The sequence below is a fragment of the Tenrec ecaudatus genome, chromosome 2 (genome assembly GCF_050624435.1).
Source record: "Tenrec ecaudatus isolate mTenEca1 chromosome 2, mTenEca1.hap1, whole genome shotgun sequence".
Taxonomy (NCBI): Eukaryota; Metazoa; Chordata; class Mammalia; order Afrosoricida; family Tenrecidae; genus Tenrec; species Tenrec ecaudatus.
Window position 1 is genome coordinate 68,796,849 of NC_134531.1, and position 12,762 is coordinate 68,809,610.

Genomic DNA, 12,762 nt, shown 5'->3' on the forward strand with positions numbered 1-12,762 from the left:
ATCGTAGTATTTCAGAATATATATCTTCAGAGCAGTCAGACTCCACAGTTTGGTGAAATTCATGGCCTGTTTGGATATCATGACCTCAAAATTAGAACTATTATCCTTCTTTGGGTTCTGTATCCTGAGATATTTATTTCAAAGGTTCTGCATGTAGGAAGTCTCACTTTTAATCTGTACATTTGGCTTTCACAATCGGTGACTAAATGGCTCTGCTCTGAAATTTGCTGGTTCATTTGCAAATTAATTTTGTACAGAATTTTCATGGCATACAAAGCATGAAAACTTTTAAGTATTTATTTAGATTGATTGCATGCAATTCTACTCAGACTATTTTAAAAGCATATAGCACTGACTTCTAAGATATTAAGGGAATTCAATCAGAATTTAATTTTTAAATATTTCACTTCCAATTGTAAATCTGCTGACTCAAATTTATGTTCCTTAAAATATTTTTTACTCAAAATTAAAAGGGAAACCAAGTCCAAAATATCATTTAACAAGTACATTTAAAACTTAGTACTGAAAATTCTGGTTTACCCTGTTAGATATATTATTATACTTTCTCTCTTCTGAATCCCCTAAAATGTGACAGTAAAGAGAAATTTATATATATATATATATTTACATCCACAAGCTCGAATAGACCGTTTAGCATGAAAATATTTTATCTTTTATAATAGGGGTCACATCGAATGTTTATCTTTTTGTGATTGACTAATTTTACCAACATAATATCCTCCAGGTTCTACCATGTTATAAGGTGCTTGGCAGATTCATGATTATTATTTAATGTTGTATAAACTTCCATTCAGTAGCCTCTGTGGCATAGTGGGTAAGCATTGGCCTGCTAACCGAAAGGTCAACAAACTGCTTCACAGGAGATAGGTGGGGCTGTCTACTCCCATAAAGAGTTACCGTCTCAGAAACTCAAAGGGCAGCTCTACCCTGTGCAATAGGGTTGCTCTGAGTCAGCATCAACTCGATGGCAATGAGTTTGGGTTTTGTTATCTATTCTTCTAATGATGAGCATATACGTTGTTTTCCATCTTTTTGCTGTTGTGGATAGTGCTGCAGTGAACATAAAACTCAATGCCTTTGAATTAATTCTGACTCATATATAGCGACCCTGTAGGATGGGGTATGACTCCCCCTGTGAGTTTCCTACACATCCCACACCCTTGCCCTGTGGAAATAGCCACAAATTCACAACAGAGAGTCCAATCAACTTTCTAATGCCTTACTTTAAACATACCTGAATAAAGGACATTTAAGGAAAAACTCCAAAGTAAAAAGCAAAGACAAAAAAGAGCAAAAAACAAAAACCCAGAAGAATGCAAATCAGGGCACAATGAGATATCATCTCATGCTCATCTTATTAGTAAAGTGGACAAACGCAGAGAACAATAGTGGTGACAGGGGTGTTGTGTTAGTCTGGGTTGACTAAAGCAACAAATATAAGGACACTCATAGGAGGGCGTACCAAAATAAAACAATGCTCATTTGGGTTGGTTGTTTTGTTTTTTTATGTGAGGGGGATAGTGCATTTGAAGTTCATTTCACCAGATTAGACTGTTAATTTTTAAAAGGGCTGATTTGGGGAGACGGGGGACTGGTTTTGCCATCAAGACAATGCACCTATTCACGCAGCCATCTCAGTGCCCCAGTTTTTGGCAAAAAACAGCATGCCTCTCTTTCCCCAGGCACCTGAATCATCTGACCTTGCTCCATATGACTTCTTTTTGTTTCCCTGAATGAAGGGGGACATGAAAGGTCAGCGATTTGAAGACAAAAGAGGTGAAGAAAAAATGAGGTAGGTGCTGTCAGCCATCCAAACAGATGAGTTTGAAAAATGTTTCCAAGAATGGAATCGCAGATTTGACAAATGTATTAAATGTAATGGAGAGTACTTTGGTGATGATATGGTTGTTTTCTAAAAAAAAAACTTTAAATACATAACTTTGAAAAATATGTTTTAGGGGGTAGTACCCCCTCATATGTTGAGAAAAGAGCTTTATATGAAAGAGCAATTGCATATCGAGAAAACATCTCAGTCCAGTCCAGATAAAGCCCATAAGTCGAATATTAACAGATATGTCCTTTACTAGTCTATAAATTCCTCATCAGACTCATGCAGCACATGCAATGCTTCTGAATGCAGGAAGATTACAGGCTGGTGGGTGAAAATTCTTGTGAACCCAATGGTGGTGGACACAATCTCCATCAGCGTGGCTTGTCAGCAGGACACCCGAGAGAGAGAGAGAGAGAGAGAGAGAGAGAGAGAGAGAAATCCTGTTCAAAAGAGAGGAAGTTTCCAGAATCCTCATGAGAAGGCCACATCCACAAGGAAGCATCAATAGGCTGTGACCTGGTTGACAGACTAGACTCCACCCGTTACTCTCAATATCCTCAAGTTGACACGAGATTATGTAACTATCACAGGTGTGGAGAGACTAGAACCCTTATAACTGGCCAGACAGTAAAATGGTACAACAACTGTGAAAAATGGTATAGCATTTCCTGGAAAAGCCACCACAGTACAACAAACTTACAGACAAGAGGTAGAGAAATGCCATACGACTCAGCAATCCTTCTGATTTGTATATGTCTAGAAAAAGATGACGGGTAACTGAACAGATATAGACACACCTATGTTCATCAAAGCACTAGTCACAAACAAAAAGATAGAAACAATCTAATTCCCATCATGGGAAGAGCAAGTAAAGAAATTCTGCCACATACACACCATGAACTACTACACAACATTAAGGAATGATAAGGCTCATTTTGGAGGGCACCTCTTTCCATCATGAGGGTCTGTTTGGTCAATGATGGTCCTTGGAGACTCATCCATCCACGTACTTCCTCCCTCCCTCAGCACATACCTCCTGCAGCTAATGTGCTGGAGCCTGACACATTGTGGGATACAGAGATCAAGGTCCTTTTTCTCTGGCCTCAGTTTCCCCACGTGGACCATGATGGAATTACACAGATGGTCACAGATGTTGGCATGTCCCAGGTTCTCCTAAAATCTGACTGAAGACACACAGAGACTGCTGCAGCTACACCGGTCCCCAAAAGCAACTCATTGTGTACCTTCATCCTGGCAAACCCCCACCCCCAAGGACTTTCCAGGACACATTTTCCACTATTATTTTCTCTCCATTTGGAACTATGTATCTCTGATGATCAGAAAATGCCACCCCCCTGACAGTTTTGGTACTTTATTCTCAGACAAGAAATACCAGGGAAACTGAGGTCCAGATGGGCAGACTCTGGTTGAGTTCACACAGTATAACAGGGACCATGGCAGAGCCTGAACCTGGGTCTTGGGGTTTCTTGGGTGTGCCTTATAGAAAAGATCCAGATCACATCTGTCAAGACTCAGATGAGCCTTTGAGACCAAATATTTATATTTATACTTGGTTTCTTCAAGGCCAAGCTCACTTGTTTCTAACTCCTGATCACAAAGGCATTACCTAGTTTCTGTATGCCTTTCTGCCAGAAAAAGATAAAGGAAACCACAGACAAAGAACTAAAGAAAATCAGGAAAACAATGTACAAATAAGGAGATAGAAAAATTTAAAAGAAACCAAATATAAGTCCTGAAACTGAAAAGCACAACAGCTGAAATGTAATATTTAGTAGGCAGACTCAATAGCATTTTAGCAGGTAGGAGATAGAATCAGTAAGTTTGGCATACCATATATACTCGTGTATAAGCCGAGTTTTTCAGCACAAAAAATTTTTTGTGCTGAAAAACTGGGGTTTGGCTTATACACAGGTCAGTGGTACCCAAGCGAGATGTTACACCTCGAGGGGCGCCCTGAGGTAACAGGACAAGTGCCCGTTATCTCACAGATGATTGCCATTTCTCCACTGTTCATTCAAAGACCCGCTGACACTGCAGGGCTTTGAATGTTTGTTTACTCACATCTAATCAATAGGAGCCGTTCTATGACTTGGATAGCTCCAATTCACAGAAGCACCCGTAGTGATTCACTTACGCTGGCAGCTGAACTGGTAAGGATGTGTCTGTGGCTGCTCTCCATCTCTCCCCTCTGGTCTCTGTGTTAATTCACATCCTGCATCCCCCACCCACACGGACTCCCTACCATCCTCCCAGCTAACATGCGGGGGGAGGGGGACATTACCATGAAAGTTCTTTTTCAAAGTCGTGCTTTTTTATCCTATTAGAAATGGACACTCTTGAACCAAAACAAAAATGCCGGTCATATGATGCTGGTTTCAAAATGAAGGTTGTGTCAAGAGCAGAAGAGAGCAATAACAGTATTGCAAGTTGGGAATTCTGTGTTGACGAAAAGCAAGTGAGGGAGTGGCGGAAAATGAAGGTTGACTTGGAACACATTCCAAAAGCTAAAAAAGTTCTTCATGGTTTAACGTCTTTTTATGGGACTCTAGAGGGTGAATTGCATAAATGGATTATGGAGTGTCGTCAAAATGATTACTGCATAACACGCATGGGAATCCACATACGTACTTTACAAATGGCTAAGGATGACAAATATAAAGCATCAGGCATTGAAAAATTTGCTGTGTCAGCAGGATGGTGTACCTGCTTCATGAAATAGGTTTGGCCTACCAGTCTGTTTGAGACAAAGAACAAAGATTTCCCAGAAATTGCCACAAGACCTTGAAGAAAAAAATTATGTCATTCCAGTCATTTATTATAAAACAAAGAAGGATTTATAATTATGACCTGGCAGATATTGGGAACATGGATGAAACTGTCATGACTTTTGATCTTCCAAGCAACAGAACTGTGGCAAGTTTAGGAGAAAAAAACATTTTTCTCAAAACCATAGGAAATGAAAAAACACACTTTACAGTTGTTCTATCATATTTGGCTAATGGAACTAAGGTGCGTCCTGTCATTATTTTTAAAAGAAAGACCTAGCCTAAAAAGATCAATTTCCCACCAAGAATTACTGCGCGTGCACATGTTAAAGACTGGATGGATGAAGATGGAACAAAAAAAAATGGCTGGAAGAAATTTGGAACCAATGACCAGGAGCAGTCTTAAAGAAAAAGCTATCATTACTTGTTTGGGATATGTTCAGAGCCCACCTATCGGATGACATAAAAAAATTGGCAAAATCTAGTAAAGTTACTTTAGTCGTTATTCCAGGTGGGCTTACATCTGTACTGCAGCCTCTGGATGTATCTTTGAATAAGCCTTTTAAAGACCGTGTGCGAAGGATGTGGCATGAATGGATGTCATCTGGTCAAGCCTGACTAACAAAAGGAGGAAATCTCATGATACCTTATTGTTTTTGTTGAACCTATTTTCCACTTAATGTGCTGATTTACTCATGTTAAATGACTTGTTCTTTTATTTGTGTTTTTATTTCAAATAAATACATTCATTACCCCACTAATGTCTCAATTTTTAGTAATATTATTTTCATTTGTTTTGATTATTGAAACTCACCAATAGCTTCTGCATTTTTCCACCCAAGGCTTATACTCGAGTCAATCAGTTTTTCTGGTTTCCCAGATAATCATTAGGTACCTTGGTTTATACTCAGGTCGGCTTATATTCGAGTATATACAGTAAGTCAATTGCAACTATCCTTTCTGAGAAGGAGACAGTAAAAGAAATGAAGAAACATGAGGAGAGCCTGAAGGACATATAGCACCCTATCAAACAGACTGCATGTGCACTATGGGACTCCCAGAAAAAGAAGAGAGAGAAAATGGGGCAGAAAAAAATTTGGAGAAATAAGGACACTAGAAATCTTCTATTTATTAAAAGGCATCCAAGAAGTTAGGCAAACTTCAAGTAGGGACGTGGCACCTGGGCGCACTCTGCCGGATGGCGGACCCCGACCCACAGCCTGAATCCGAGGCGGGGTCTGTGTTCCCGCGGGAGGTCGGGCTCTTTGCAGATTCTTACTCGGAAAAGAGTCGGTTCTGCTTCTGTGGGCACGTGCTGAGCATCACGCAGAACTTCGGGGCCCGCATCGGGGTGGCAGCGCGCGTGTGGGACGCGACTTTGAGTCTGTGCAACTATTTCGAAAGGCAAAATGTGGATTTCCGAGGGAAGAAGGTGATCGAACTGGGCGCAGCATCATGGGGATCCTGGCTGCGTTGCAGGGAGGGGATGTTACCATTACTGACCTGCCTCTGGCTCTAGAACAGATCCAGGACAACATCCAGGGCAATGTGCCAGCTGGAGGCCAGGCCCAGGTCCGCGCCTTAGCCTGGGGGATTGACCAGCATGTCTTCCCTGGCGACTCTGACCTGGTGCTCGGGGCTGATATTGTGTACCTGGAGCCCACCTTCCCACTGCTGCTGGGGGCCCTCCGACACCTGTGCGGGCCCCACGGCACCATCTATCTGACTTCCAAGATGAGAGGAGCATGGGACAGAGAACTTTTTTCAGCACCTCCTTCCTCAGCATTTCCAACTGGAGCTGGCCGAGCGGGACGAGGACGTGAGTACCAAAATCTATAGGGCCAGCCACCGAGGGCCAAGACCTGCTTGATGTTACCCACTCTGCTCCTGGGTACCCCTTGTCCTAACGAAGGAACGGCCATATTTCAAGCCATAAATACAAGGCCCCCCCCAAAAAAAAAAGATGGATTTCCCTTCCCTCCTCCTCCTTTTCTCTTTGTTCCCCTAGATTTGCTCGGGCAGATGCCTGCTTGCTAAGAGTCTAAGACCCTAGCAGTACTCATCTTCGGACCCAAAGGATGTTCTCAGTTCTCAAGGAGTGTGTCCGTAGCGTACTGGTATATGAGATGAGTGACTGCTGATAGACAAGACGCTTACCGCCTGCTTCCAGTCCTGCTCTTGTCTCTTTATGCTCTGTGGATTCCCCCCCCTCCCCCCAGGTTCTTTGGACTCTTTTCAAAGGAAGAGGAAGGGAGAGCATTTAAGATCTCTTCTGCCTCCAAAGAACTCAGGTTTCTGCCTTGGGGCCTGAGAAGAAAAAATGTTTTTTGTTTTGTTTTTTTTTTAAATCTCCTCAAGGGAGGCAGAAGGCACCCGGGCTCTAACTGGATGAAGTTCTCCCCGTCTGACGGGAGACACAGCCACCACACCAAGCCCTCCTCTGGCCGGTAGCTCCTTCGACCCTTTGTGGAGTTGGCGCCCTGATCACAGACCATCGCCATGCCCTGCAGAACTCTGGACTGAGTTGTAGATTCCTCTCCTCCTTGAATTCTCTTTAGGCTTCTAGACCCCTTCATTTCTTCTTTCCCAGTGCGCTCTGCCTTCACTTTCACCTCTTTTCTGTTCTCACATTGGCCCTTCCGACAGGGCCATAGAGCCATGTCTAGATTACCATCCTCCACTCTCTTCAAACCATTCCACAGGCTGTTGGTGAGCTTCCTAAAACCAGCTCTTGCTGCATCTAGAAGCAAGAACAGATTCCTCTCCTTGGGACTCAGTCTACCTCCATATGATTCCAAATACCCTCTACTTCATGCCCTGCTCCTCACCTATATATTGGGACTTCTGGCCAGGCTACACAAGATGTTCAAACGTTGTTCTTTCTGGTGGTCTCATGCCTGGAAGCCCTTTATCTCTCTGTCAAAGTCTCCATAGGTTTTCTTACATATCCCTTCTTTCCTGAAAAACGGTCTTTCCTGGTCTTCTCATTAGGATGTGCTTCCTTTCTCCCTGGGAACCCTTGTCTTTGTTCGGCTTGCACGATCTTCCTTGTCTTATATGGTCTGGTCATTTGTTTCCCTTTTGAAAGATGAGTTTACCTCTGCGGCCAGGCCTGTTCTGGACCCCTCTCTAACTCTGGTGGGCAGATAGAACCCATCAGAGGCACCTAGTAGGACAGGCCTGGCGATTCATAGCCTTGAAAACCCTGTGCACACCCGGGGTTGCTGTGAATGGGAACTGACGTAACCGACGTGAACAGCAGCCTCCTAACGCTGAGCGCGGTTCCGGGCACGCAGTAGGTGCCCAACAAATCTTTTGCTTCTTCAACAAAGATGAACTCTCTGCTTGTTGAAGAGTCTCCACCCCATTCTCCCTCAGGGACCGTGGACAAATTTCTGCCTACCTCACGGGTTTGCCCTAGATCATAAATGGATAATAATAGTGATGATGAAATTAATAATGGTGAATCACAATGTAAATAAAGAAATAGAAGGCTTTTCCTAAAAATAAAAAAAAACTTCAAGTAGGATAAATTTAAATAAACACAACCCAATATGCCTTGTATCAAATCAAAAGACACAGTAGAAATCTTGAAAGCAACAAGAGAGATGTGACTTCTCATGTACAAATGATTCTTATTAAATTAACAGCTGCTTTCTAATTAAAAGAGGGAGCCTTGGCGGTTACGAACTGGTCTGGAATCCACATGGTCAGCTGTTCAAAACCACCAGCAGCTCTGTGGGAGAAAGACTGCGCTTTCTACTCCGACAAACAGTTATAATCTTGGAAACCTATGGGTGGAGGTGGGGGTTGGGGGGTCACTATGACTCAGCATTGACTCAATGACTGTGAGTTTGGTTTGGGTTTCTCATTAAAAATTTTGGAAGTTTGAATTCAGTGAAAAATATATTTCAAATCTGAAAGAAAAATAACAGTCAATAAGGAAGTCTATATCTAGCTCATGTAGTATTTTAAAATGAAGGCAATATTAAGATATCAGATAAACATGCTTGTAGGCCTGGCCTACAAGAAATACTAAGGGGCCCTACAGGGGACAACACTGGAGACACAGTGTGGGAATTGGGCCTGATCTGACCCTTCCACACTGAGGCAAAACACTAAAGGCGTGCCAGAACAGCAAGGGGAGCAGAGCAAGGAAGTCCCAAGGGAATACCAAGTCTATTTTTGGTATTCTCTTGGGGCCAGGCCATGGCACCCCATCAGATTCGACCAGAAAATACTCCTAAAGGTCAACAAACAGACCTTAAAATATTTTCAGGCGTTTCTCTCTTTTTTTGTCATTAGTTTTTTGTTATTGTTGTTTTCCATTTTTGCCTTGTTTCGCTTGGTCTTGTTTTTGTCCATATTATTTTCTCTGCAGGTCTATGTAGATAAGATTGGTGGGATAAACCACCTGGAGGAGAAAACAATGAGACTGATGGTTGGGGAGTGGGGGGGAAGGAGGAACATGGGAAAGGGAGAGGTGGGAGAAAGGAAGTGGTGTTAACCAACCCAGGGACAAGGGAAATACAAGTGATCCAAAATCAGTGGTGAGGAGCATGGAAGAGGCCTGGTAGGGCTTGATCAAAGGCAGTGTAACTGAGAGAAGTTGCTGAAATCCAAATGAAGGCTGAGCATGACAGTGGGACAAGAGGAAAGTCAAAGGAAATAGAGGAAAGAACTAGAGGCAAAGGTCATTTATAGAGGTCTAGATACAGCCATGTACATATTCAAATATATTTACATATGATGATGGGGAAATCGATCTATGTGCATATATTTGTAGGTTTAGTATTAAGGTAGCAGATGGACACTGGACCTCCTTTCAAGGACTCCCTCAATGCAAGAACACTGTTCTATTAAACTGACATTCCATGATACTCACCTTCCCTACATGATTGCTGAAAACAAAATGAGTGCATAAGCAAATGTGGTGAAGAAAGCTGATGGTGCCTGGCTATCAAAGATAAATAGTGTTTGTATTCTTAAAGGCTTGAAGATAAACAAGCGGCCATCTAGCTCAGAAGCAACAAAGCTCATATGGAAGAAGCACACCAGCCTGTGTGATCACGAGGTGTCGAAGGGATGAGGTATCAGGCATCATCAGAACAAAAAATCATATCATTGTGAATGAGGGGGAGCATGGTGTGGGGGCCCAAAGTCCTTCTGTAGGTAACTGGGCATCCCCTTACAGAAGGGTTGTGGGGAGGAGATGAGCCAATCAGGGTGCATTGTAGCAACGATTAAACATATAACTTTCCTCTAGTTCTTAAATGCTTCCTTCCTCCCCAACCCCCCCAACTATCACGATCCCAATTCTACCTTACAAATCTGGCTAGACCAGAGGATGTACACTGATACAGATAGGAATTCTGGAAAGATGAACCCCTTAGGACCAGTGGTGAGAGTAGCGATGCTAGGAGGGTGGAGGGGAGGTGGGGTAGAAATGGGGAACTGATCACAAGGATCTACATATAACCATTCCTGGGGTTCGGAAAACTGAAAAGTGGGTGAAGAGATATCGGACAGTGTAAGTTATGACAAAATAATAATAATTTGTAAATTATCAAGGGTTCATGAGGGAGGGCGATAGGGAGGGAGGGGAAAAATGAGCTGACACCAAAGGCTCAAGTAGAAAGCAAATGTTTTGAGAATGAGGATGGCAACACATGTACATATGTGCTTGACACAATGGATGTATATATGAATTGTGACAAGAGTTGTATGAGCCTCCAATAAAATTATTTTTTAAAACCCTGTATTAAAAAAAAAGAAACGCTAAGGGAGTCCTTTAAGGTGAAATGAAAGGGCATTAAATGGTAACACAAAGTCAAATGGATCAATAACATCTCTGGAAAATGTAACTTCATGGGTAAAAATAAAAGTCAATGTATTGCAAAAAAAAAAAAGAATGACAGTGATATAACACAACTGCCGAAGTAAACCTGAGTCCTGCATATCCCTGAGACATACAGATGCATTCTGGGCCCCCACTGAATTCTAGCCCCAATCTGAGAACAGTTAGTTCTGATCACATGGCCCTGCTCCAAACTCACCTTCATGACATGATCACTAAAGATAAGGATGCTACAGCAAAGTGTGGTGAAGAAAGCAGATGGTGCCCAGCTATCAATCAGAATATTCTCTGGGGTCTTAAAGTCTTGTATTCACACTAGCAGCCATCTAAGCAAGGAGTCAACTAAATCCACATGGAAGAAGCACACAAGTTTGTGTCATCCAAAGACAACAAAAACAACATTCAAATATGACAAAAGGAAACGTATCAGAGCCTAAACGGCAAACACCCAATTTGTAGAAGGTTATGGAGGACAGTGGTGGCCCAAAACCACCTTGCAAAGTATCTAGTCAGATTAAGCCAATGGCAGATCCAGCTGTACTATCAGATAGGGATCACTGTAGTCATGATTATTCTAGATCCAACTTGTTACTTGGTCAGTTGACCTCTCTCTTGCCCCAACCTGAAATTCTTCTAGGTGCAAGTATTTCTTGTTAGTTCCGTGACAAAAATTGCTCCCCTGGCTTTTTGACTATTCACGGTGGTCTTTTCTTTCTTATTCTATTTGTACTTTTACCTTTGTGTTATTATTATTTTATCCTTAACACTTTTATTTTGTTTCTGTTTTTTATTGTTTCTTTGGGGTTTGCCAGTTTGTGAAGCACGGGACTGGATGCATGGAGAGGTGGGCGTGGGGGCTGGGAGACCGTAGGGTGGGGGGCCGGGAAGGGGGTACTAGATCTGAGGGTGACTGCATGACTCACTTTTAAAGGGTTAACCATGGTTGGGGTTGGGGACAGTGTTCTAAAATTTATTGTGGTAATAATTGTACAACTCTTCTTGAGATGACTGAACTATTGAATTGTGTGAATGTGGATTAAATGCCAATAAAACTATTTTTAAAGTATGAGCAACATAATTTTGCAACCTAAAAAAATCACCGGCTGAGAATTATTAAGTATAATTTTGTTGGCATACATTTTCCCGTTGAAATGCAATTTTTATGAACTGATAACTTTTAGTTACACACATGGGGATTGAAGAAGGTCATGTTCATGATTTATAGAGGCATATCAGCCCTGGTGGTGTAGTGATTATGCATTAGGCTGCTAACTGCAAGGTCAGCAGTTCAAAACCACCAGCTACTCCTCAGGGGAAAGACAGAGCTTTCTATTCTCACAGACTTATAGTCTTGGAAACCCACAGGGTTGTCCTATAGAGTCCTATAGGGTCGCAACGAGCTGACATTGAATTGATGGCACTGAATTTGTTGTACGAGCCAATTAATTTTGCAGAGAGAATAGGTCTTCTCCATAGTACACAACTCTGGCTGTAATCTTGAGCAACAATCAAGAGACAAGAGACACAGCCTCTCCCAAAGGAAAAGCATTTCAAGAACATGTATCATTCTCATGTGAATGGGGAAAGTATTTTTAAGGAAGTTTGTTTTTAACAACAACAACGAAGACAATGATTCTGCAAAACAACTCATAATATGGATGAATCTGTCGTTGTTGTTGCTGTTGGCTGACCCTGGCACAACAGGAGAGAAGGCCGCCGGTCCATCACAAGTCTCATAATTGAAGTCATGTTTGAGCCCATTGCTGTAGCCACTGTGTCCATCCTTGCTGTCAAGGGTCTTCTCTCTCACTGCCCTCTACCTCACCACGCATGAGGTCCTTTTGCAGGGACTGCTCTCTCCTGATAACATGTCCAAAGCACAAGAGAAACCGTCTCATCATCGTTTCTATGGAGCATTCTGGCTGTACTTCTTCCAAGACAAATATGCTTGCTTTTCTGGCAGTCCATGATACTTTCAATAGACTTCCCTGGGACCATAATTCAAATGCATGATTCATCTTTAGTAGTCTTTATTTAATGTCCAACCTGTACATGCATCATTTGATCTCTTGACTGCTGCTTCCATGAGCCTTGATTGTGGATCCAAGTAAGACAAAATCCTTGACAACTTCAACCCTTTTTATCACTTATCATGATGTTACATTACATATTGATCTAGTTGTAAAGATTTTTGATCTTTACATTGAGTTGTAATCCACATGGGAGGCTCCAATCCTTGACCTACATCAGTAAGTATTTCAAGTTCT

General features: G+C 42.2%; 1 pseudogene; it reads left to right on the plus strand.

Moving 5' to 3' along the window:
• The first annotated feature begins 5,836 nt into the window (after positions 1–5,836).
• Positions 5,837–6,508, plus strand: LOC142440834 (EEF1A lysine methyltransferase 3-like; annotated as a pseudogene).
• Positions 6,509–12,762: the final 6,254 nt, after the last annotated feature.